Source organism: Symphodus melops, assembly GCF_947650265.1.
Source record: "Symphodus melops genome assembly, chromosome: 13".
In the NCBI taxonomy this organism is placed as follows: domain Eukaryota; kingdom Metazoa; phylum Chordata; class Actinopteri; order Labriformes; family Labridae; genus Symphodus; species Symphodus melops.
In genome coordinates, this window is record NC_136703.1 from 3,253,291 (window position 1) to 3,263,268 (window position 9,978).

Genomic DNA, 9,978 nt, shown 5'->3' on the forward strand with positions numbered 1-9,978 from the left:
ACCGAGAGTCCTTTGTCCGCTTAGTCTTGTGTTGCATTGTACAAAACAAAAGGGCTTTTCACCAATACTGATGCCAATGAGTGTTCTTGTCCCTCTCTCTGCATTAAGGTAAATGCCTCCCCATAAACCAGAGCAGAATTTATGTTTCTCCCCCAAGGTGTTCCCAAGCCTCCAGTTTACGACTGAAGTGAATGTGCAGCGGTCGATTGAATTTATTGTTCCGCTTAGGATGTCAGCTGTTGATTGTCATATTGCTGTGCTTCAGCACCACAAACGCCAAGTCCTCGATATGTGCTGGAAGTGACCCGTCATTCAAAGTGACAGTTAAAGCAAGGACAAAGTTAGCACTTAAAAAACTGTACTACTTAAACAAATCAAACTCAAGTGGCCATTCTGAGCAGAACAGGACTGCTGTCTTTTTTTTAAACTCTCTTCACTAACCATCTGTCAGCATTAAAATCTATGAAAGACAATCCAGGTTGGCACAGTTGTTGTAGTCTGCACCTGGTTATTCAAGGTCAGGAGTCCTCGTGTAGTAACAAGACTGTACGCGTCACATCCCTGCAAAATTGTCTTTAAATATTGTGAATGAATAAGGCACTGACTTCACATTTGACATGCCTCATCATCCACAGTCACCCGACAACACCACCTTCTTATTAGCGGTCTATTTAAGCTGCAATATTTCGGCTCGCTCCCTCGGCTCCTTCACTGCCTGCTCTGACCTGCAGCAGCACTGCACTCGTCCTCAGCAACACTACCACACCCAGCATCCACCTGTAGGCTCCCACTGGAGGGTTTAAGATGTCCTCCCATCACTCCTCAGATTCCTGAAGGTAAATTATAACTGCGAGGAGTGATTATAGTATAGACGCCAAACACAAACTACGTACTGCTGCCATAAATATATAAAAACAACAGTCGTTTGACTGAATCAAACTTTTGTGTATAGGACAGAAAGTCAGTTTTATTGACTTCACTGTCACTTGCAGTATTTCCCCCTCTGCTGACAAAATGCCCGAGTCTGAAGTAAAAAAAGAAAATATTTACTTTGACTTTATATCAAATGATTATCATGTTTAAGTGAAATAAAATACTTTATAGTTTACTCTAGGTAGTTGCATTATGGGAAATGTAGGGAATCACTAATGAGGCTTTCACACTTGCAGAAGTGTCCTATAAAACTCTGGATATTTCCAGGAGGAGCTGTATGTGTGAAGACACATTTTTCGCTCGGGCTTCACCTGGAGTTTTCTCCTGCTACGCCCCCAGTACCACTGAGTCCAAGTGGGCTCATGTGAGAACACCGCAGGCTATTCAGCTTGAGCCAATAGCAGGAGGGAGTGATGCTTCTATCCATCTCTGTGGCTGCTGCACGACCACTACCATCTCCAAGCATGTAATTACTCAGCTGCATTACGTTTTCTGTTCATCAGAATGTTTTTCTCCGTCCTGTGAAAACGGCTTACGAGTTTTTCTAGTGGGAGAAAAACACTACGCAACACACATACTCATTAGTATAAATTAACATCCAACATTTTCTATGAAGACAGAGCGCAATCAAACTGTATCTTATACATGTTTTCTTCCTGGTTTTTGTTTACGTCGAGGGAGGACAGCAGATCTGATTTGTGTATTTCAGATACCAGCTGTGAAAATAATTGGTCGGAGAGAGCCTCCCTGTCAGCGGAGATGGAGAAGACAGACAACGTATTAAAGATAGATGAGCGATAATTGTGTTGTAGAGCTTGACAAGACTACCTGGGGTTTCCTATTGTGTTGTCCCTCACCACCTACTGTGTTCTTAAGCATGCTTCAAAGCCCGGCCAGCATCTTCCTGGTACGATGTGGGTAATTTAATTAAGATGTGTATTATTTATTTCACTGATATATTCCATGGGGTGTGTTTGTAATTTTGAACCATAGGCATTAATAATTATGATTTTGATTTTACTTATTTGATTTGAGCTCTTCTTGTGCTGCAATGAATCTGCAGTAAAAAAAAAAAATATATGAAAGTGACATTTAGTCTTGTGCAGCTTTGATCCAGCTTTTTATGACTTGAGCCCAACAGTCCATTTGGGATCAATCCAGAGGAAAAAGTGATAAGATGTTTTTGCAATGCAGCAAGTTCTGAGGACTACTTTTTGAAGTGGAAGCTATTTAGCCTTTCCAGGAAGATGGACTGCCATAAATATAAGTGCATGCCATCCTACCTTCAACCTTTTTACATTTTATGTCATAAAAAAAAAAAATCTCACAGCTTTCCAAAGAACTTTAATGTGAGAGAGTACAGGGTACATCTCTGCTGCTTTCTCGGGAACGCTGCTGGTAACCATTTTCAAATTAAAAAAGTGAGAAAAAGTGCAAAGGGGCAAAAAATGTGCCAATTTAAATATTTCCATTCCCGACCATCCCATATGTCATCAGTGGCATTTGGTTAATTTGATCCACCTGCATTGTATAGGTTTGCTTTGTGTGTGTGTTTATATATATATATATATACATATATATATATATATAATTTGTCTCTACTCTTTTTGATTGTGAGCCAAAAGCTTGAGAATTGCTCCACTTCTACTCCAATCCATTAAACTGAATATATTCACTCTTTCTTTTCAGACACAGCTACACAATGAACTGTGATGCTAAAATAAACGCCTTGCTGTGAACAGTCCATCACATTGGATGTGATGTGATAAGGTCCACTGACAGAAAGGTTTGAAATGACACCCACACAGGTCACAGAAATCACTCGTAATTAAGAAGGTAACGATGGAGACTTAAGAGGTGAGAGAGGTAATGATACCTTTAAGTCAACTGTTAAAATCTCAGCAGGTCAGAATCAATGTTGTGACCACCCTGATTACAATGAGCACAGGAGCTGACTGTAGCTCGGGTCTCATTACCACAGAGGTCAGTGGACTCTGATGGAGGTTGTGTGGAAAGGTCAGTAACAGCCCAACAGCAAGACAAGCTTCTGTGGAGCCAACTGACGAGTAAAATGTCTTTTATTAAATTGATTGTGTTACTTCTCAGATGAACATTTAAACTGAGAATTGTTTCATTGTTTGAATCTTCGCATGCAGAATACGTCTAAATGTCCTGAGAAGATCTGGTGTAACTGTAATATCTGCAAAACCAACTCTCACAAAATGACGTCAAATACAAAGACAGACACAGTAACCTACTTTGTTCTATTTCTTATGATCTTGTTCTCTCTTAAACCCAGGAGTCCAGCTCCTTGTGAAACAGTCCAAAGTCTGCGAAGGCTCGATTATCTGATGGTTCCAAAGATGATCTTGCCAGATTCCCGTGTGTGAAGAGCGATTTTACCCTCCCTGATCTGCTCGGGAGACGACGTGCGAGATAACACGGTGTGATAGCTGAGACTCTGGTTGTTGGTGAATGAATAAGTCTCGTTGCACACGACAATCTCCAAGAACTGCTCTGTTAAATCCTTCATTATGTGTGGGGTCTCTCGCATTCTCAAAATCCTTTCAAGATTTTAGAAATCTCTTAGTGTGTGCCAGGCCTTAGAGGGGGCGGAGCTAAACCGTGGTGGAGACAGAAAGCTGTGCACATGGACGATTCAATCCACCATGAAAAGCTTTACATAAACAACAACATCGCTCTAGATTTGTTTCACCAGTTTCACTCACCTGGTTCCAAAATTATTTTTCAGGCAGAAAAAAGCCTCATGTAGGAAGCTTGCTTAGCCTCCAACTGAACTCCAAACTCACCAGAACCTCAACTGCTTGTTATTTTCTGTCCCTCTGTGCCCCTCTCATCTGTGTTTGTTTATGAAAGACATTTTTTTTAAATCCTGAGCATGAGCCTGGTTATTTATCTCAAGTTAAAACATGTTCTGCTCCTAACTGCTGCATCCGCAGGAACTCACTCGTCTTTTCTTTGACTTTGTTTGGGTCTTAAATCAGCCTCAAAGCAAAAGACCCCAAGAAGCAAATAAATCATGCAACATCTCCTCCAGCACTCTCTCGGTCCTCCCCGTATTGGACATGCTTACAAACTAGCGAGTAGCTTGCTCATTAGCAAACATCCTGGACATTCTCCAATAATTTGTGCGACATTGTCCTTGTCGTTTGCATCTGACGCTGGAGTCAATACAGGCCAGTTTAATGATGACCTTGTCCTCCATGTCCTAACATCTTCTGGCCAACTGTTCTGTTGCTCTTATGTTGTTGTTGATGAAAATACTTTAATTACTACAAATACTTTTATGTCTCTAAAAGTTTCTGACCCGGTTTTTCGAGTTGGACAACTGATTTTGAAGTTGGGCAGAATTTCGGCTCCATCGTGTGTCGTTTGCTGTGCAGAGTTCAGGGAGGCAGATCGTGCCGCTTCCGACCAGATGAGATGAATTTGTAGCACACGCTCATAAAGTGAGAGCAGAGCAATGAACCGATTCACAGTTTGCAATGTTTTTTTCCCCCCTCTGCTTGCGTCTATGCTAAATGGCAGATGTCTGAAAAATCCCCATGGCAACAATAGGCACGCCTATTGATGCGTCTTCTCTCATGTTCGTTGGTCTCTTGTTAACGCGAGCCTCTTTGTAAGCTCACAGGGTGCAGCACTCCTCACACACCTTCTCTGTGCTGAGTGGGAAGGAATTGTTTCAAACCTCCAATTTGCCTTTTAGATGTCTTTAAATCATTTCTGTCATGGGCTTTATCCCATATTCCCAGACCTATTCCCCCTTTGAGCTTCACTCATTATCACCAGCACAATTGTCTCAGAGTGCTGACTGGTTCTCCCCCTGACCTTCAATTTCCCATTTCCAGACACGTGACTATCAAAGACAGAATAAAACCTCATCTTCTAGGACAAAACTTGTAATTTTCACTTCAGACTTCACTGGTTTCATTCAGCACCGTCTCCTACCTATTCAAGAGTCACTATTCTTTGGCTTCATAAGCTTTGCAACTCATTTTCACTGCTTTGATTGTTCATCATCTGCAGACACGTTAATCAGGCTTCTCTCCAGGAACTTGTTCTGATCACCAGCTCACCACACACTCCCTTCTGATAAGTTCATTAAAAGTGGCCTAACGGGTTCTTCAGTGATAATCAATGCATCAATAAATTGTTGAGTCATGTCTTATTGTGTCACAAGTCTGCCTAACTGTCGTTTCTTCATTTTCCGTCCCCGTCTTTTCTGTTTGTCCTTCTGTCTCCCTTTAGGCTCTGCTTTTGTGCACTGACTGCCAGATGACATCTTAACAATCTGCCGTTGTAATTTATGAATCAATCATTTTAATTGTTGAGCCATTTCCCGGGACATTTGATGGTTATCAATGTGCCAGTGCACAACTGTTATTTATGGATTGAAGCTCAGAGATAAATCCCACACAGCTTCCTTTAGCAGTCAGCACAAGGTTGTAGCAATCATTACCACATAGACAAAATAAATAAATAAGCAGTGTGCAGGTGGATGTAAACATTACTATTGGATTATGGTGAATATTTAATGGACTTGAGCTTGTTATAGTGCGTTTCTAGTCTTCAGACTACTCAGACTTTTACATTGCAGGTCACAGGCTGCTTTGTAAAGTGACCATCAGAAGTACCTAATCACATTCACACATCACTGCCGAATCAGCAGGAGCAAATTGGGAAAAGGGTCTAGTCCAAGGACACATCGAGCGTGTGGCTGCAGGAGCTGGGGATTGAATCCCTGACCTTCCTTATTGGGAGACCACTGACTCTACCACTGAGCCACAGCCGGCCCTCGAAGATCATCTCTAACATCAGCCATAACTAACTGTCACTGAATAATAAATTTAACCTTTAAAAAGGAGTTATTACAGGAATTATCTTAAACAATATTTTGAACTACTTTCTCTTGGAGGACATGCACATGGGGTCTGGACCCCAAGGTTGGGAAAGAGCGCAGTAAAATGTGTACCAAATATCACAAGTACTAGATGGGACAAATTGTAACTCACACTTTTGTCAGTTTTAAATAAATGAGCGCATTAAACAAAAATATCAAACAGCATCTGAAAAGTTGAGTTCTGGGTGATGGGACAAAAATCCTCCAAAGACAGAGGAAGACTTAAAAGTCTGCACACCAGAAGCTGCTCCAATTAAATCAGAGAATCCTACAAAATGGCATCCAGGACCTTTGGAGGATTTTGTTTTTCCTGTTAAACTGAACCTGTACTGAACAGTGACCCCATGAAACCTAGATAAGAACCAAACTGGCCCTCTGTAAACCCTTATAGTCACTGCATAATGGTGATTATTACTATTATTACTATAATGCATTTGTCTAAACAGCCCGCATACAATTGAGATTTTCCTAAGTGGTCATGAAAAGAAGCCACAGAAACATGTTCTATGTCTCAATTCATCAGTCTGGTGATCACAATAAAACCTTTGTATCCCTCAAGGACAAACGGCCACAAAGATCATCCCTGTTCCAAGAGCATTTCTCTAAAGGCCAGCTCAGTTATTTGAGCCCCAGTAAGCGCTGCACACTTCTTTCCTCAGACTGCAGCACAAAGACGTGTGATTAAAATGTTCATTCTGCTCCTCTAATGAACATGAAATTAGCAAAACACTTGTGCTTCAAATGTGCTTTAGAATTGTTTCTGTATCTGCTTGCTTTTTCGATAATTATGTGTTTGCTTAGAGTTCAATTTTACATTGTTTTTTGCTAAGAGGGGATTTATTGGGCAACTCTGAGCAACTTTATTAAACTCAGCAATCTTCCCATTGTTCTGCTCAGTTCTGTAATATCTCCATTAATTCAAACTGAGACAAGAGAGCGTAATTATTCTATAGAGCGGAGAAAGAGCGGCAGGGGAAAGAGTGTAGAGGTATTTGAAGTTATTTTTTAGATGTCCTCCTGTGCAGTAAGTAAAAGAGAAAGTCCAGCAAGTAAGGCTCAAAAGAACCAGCAGAGTATTACTATTCAAAAATCTAATTCAGCATCCATGACCTATCTGTAATTCATGAAACGTTACAGAAATTACAGCCCGTCATGATTGACATCGAACAGCTGCTCCCTGTTAATATGAAACCACGATCTGCCAACTTTAATTATTGGTCTTAATGTTAAAAGTAACTCCCGTTAAGTGCCTCCCTCCCTGTTCATTAAATGACAAGATCTGAGGGAGGAAATTAATTAATTTATGCACTAAATGTTAAAGCATCTACAAACTGAAACTGCTAAGACTGACGTCAGAAACTCAATAACTTAAAGGAGGAAACCCCAATTCACTCGTGTTCACACGAAGGAGTCAAGCACAAGCAGAAGACTAAATTGTCCTTTGCTCAAAGCTGCGATCACCAGTGGTCTGTATTGTGGTGTCAGCAAGCTAATGTTAGCACACATAAGTTAGCTCGTAGCTTCACATTGCATGTAAATTGACGCAGAACGGCTGGGAACTAAATACTCTTACATGACATGTAAATAAGCAGTGCGTAGGCTATGTCATCTTTTCTGTCTAGTCCTTGAAAGAAAACAACTTTTACACAGAGGAGCCAGCCGGCCCTCCTGTCCATGTACACATGATGTAAACACAGCTCCAGCAACAACACAGCCAGCGGGACTCACACTTCTCTCACATTGTAGAGTGTCATGACTCAGAGAGACATTAACAGAGGAGAAGAGGCTTGATTTCTGCTGTGTAAAATGCCCACATTCTTTCTTTAAAGTCAGTAAATTATTGAAGATCAAGTTTGCGATTCCAATTGTTTAAAACTAAAAGTACATATTTGAGGATATAAAAGTTTCTTCAGATTAACTCATATTCTCAGATACACTTGGATTAGTCATGAAAAGCTTTTTTTCTTTTACATTTAAAGGGATTTCCTGTAAGGGTTCTTTTCTGTTGTGTTTCTGAAGTTGTTTCTTGAGAAGTTTAAAGCTTTTCTTGGTTCCCTTGAACCCAGGAAACTTCACTGGCTTACAGAGGAGGAGCTGATTGAATAAAAAGCTTACAAAACGCTTTATAAATGCTCTCGCCTTGTCATAGATCACAGATGAGGGATTCGCTAACATCCTGTAAACCCACGTCACTACTGAAAGATTGTCAATTCTGTGTTCAAAGGAAATCTTCTGGAGGCGAGTCAAGGACTATTTATCTATCAGGGTCTGCAGTCTTTTTTCCATTTCCGCCTCCCACCTTCCTCTTCTGTGCAACCCTCCTTTTGTATTGATCCCACAGAAGCGGCCATAGTGTCATGAATACCATTAAATACACTAAAAGCATCTAAAGATCAAGAAAATACACAAGTGTGCAAGAGACATGTAGGGACACATTCACTTGTGTCTATTCTTTATCTTTCATAGCAGTAATACATAGGCTACTGAGTCAACATGAGCACTGAACACATGGAAATCTTAAGTTTGGTATAGTAGGGCTACAGGCCTCGCTAAGGCTCTGCAGTAATTCAAAAACTATTTTTTTCCCCATTTCTCCATCATAAGCATTGTTTTTCGTTCTTTTGTTCTGCAGCCTAAACTTACTTCTGTGAGTAGTGTTTTTAGACTGATCAGGTATGTGACAGCTCAGGTGTACAGCAGGGAAAAGGAGCCAAGCAATTGTGGTGCAGGTACATTTGAAAGAGCATAGACTTACATTTCCCAACATGGAGGCAGTCCAAAGTGGCAAAATAAAGTTGAAGAAAGTGTGACAGGCCGGTCACAGATTGATAGTGTCCTCAAACTCACAGTAAACAGTCAGGAGAGGGAGGAGCCTGATATTTAATCTGTGGAGTTGATTGAGGGAATAAGTCACAGGTGTGCTGGGCGGAGCTTCATCAAGTAATTGCTAAATGGTTGGAGAGTATGGCGCCATCTGGTGGACAGGGGTGGTATTACACCAGAGCTAGAATAATAAATTGATAGGCCTGAAAAAGAGTGAAGAGTAGATTTGTTTTTGTTTTACATCTCGTGTAGATGAAGTTTGGTTTGAAACAGGCTATGTAAATTGAGCAATTGATTCCTCCTTTAAATCAATGCTAAATTAAAAAAGAGGAAATTTAAGAATTGTAACAGGTGGTCCATTTTTGTTTTACTTTCTTTGTCGACCATTTCTGAATTGGAAACCATTCAAATCACTGTCATTATATAAAGGACTGGTTACTGCACACAGTACTCCAACTAGTCACCAAGATGTCACACAAACAGACTTAGAGTCTTAATGTCTAATAACTAGTCTCTCAGGCTGACTTCTTTAAAGACATTAATACAATTACAATGTCCTAGTGTCCATCTGATGAATGGATGGATGGATGAGTGGACTTCCTGCCTGCAGGAGCCCGGAGGGAATCATGATCAATCCAATTCAGAAATTGTCTGATGATAAATGATAAGCTTCGTGCACTCCATGGGATTAGTGGGGTGACTTATACTCTTCAGGAGGATCCAATAAATAAATGTGTCTGAGAAGGTTTCCTTATAATGCTGACCCTGAATTTGAACATAGCAAACCTCAGTTTTTCATTTCATGTCATCTTTTCCTCACATAGATTACGATTGTTTTTAGATCCATGCTTTCATGCTTGTACATATTTTCATCCTTCTTTCAACATTACGTCTTTTTAATCTTGTCGTTAACATTAGATTCATTAGATGTTTGGTTTCTTTTTTTTAAACACAGATTCAGGATTTATTGAGCATTACCAACAGGTACAAACAGGACATGATTATTAAAATGACTTGGTAAAGAATTAGTTCATATGGGTCAAGTCCATTTTTCTAGTCTTCTGTCAACTCAAAGCACTTTAAAACACATTCACACACTGATCTCAGAGGCTTCTATGTAAAGCGTCTATTAGAATATCTACTAATCTCATTCATACACGCTGCTGCTGAAGCAGCAGGAGCAACCTGGGGTTTAAATGCCTTGCCCGAGGACACATCGGACACATAGCTGAAGAAGCTGTTCTGAGATCTTCATGTTGAGAGACGAACGACTCTACCAGCTGAGCCACAGCTGCCCAAGG

The 9,978-nt window shown here is 40.5% G+C and overlaps 1 protein-coding gene across 1 annotated transcript in view; it reads right to left on the reverse strand.

Moving 5' to 3' along the window:
• chrna4b (cholinergic receptor, nicotinic, alpha 4b) overlaps nucleotides 1–8,701 on the reverse strand; it is a 44,545-nt gene extending 35,844 nt beyond the window's left edge. The window contains exon 1 of the mRNA XM_079360122.1: nucleotides 8,610–8,701. The gene's annotated coding sequence lies outside the window, so the exon portion shown is untranslated. The remainder of the gene's footprint in view (nucleotides 1–8,609) is intronic.
• Nucleotides 8,702–9,978: the final 1,277 nt, after the last annotated feature.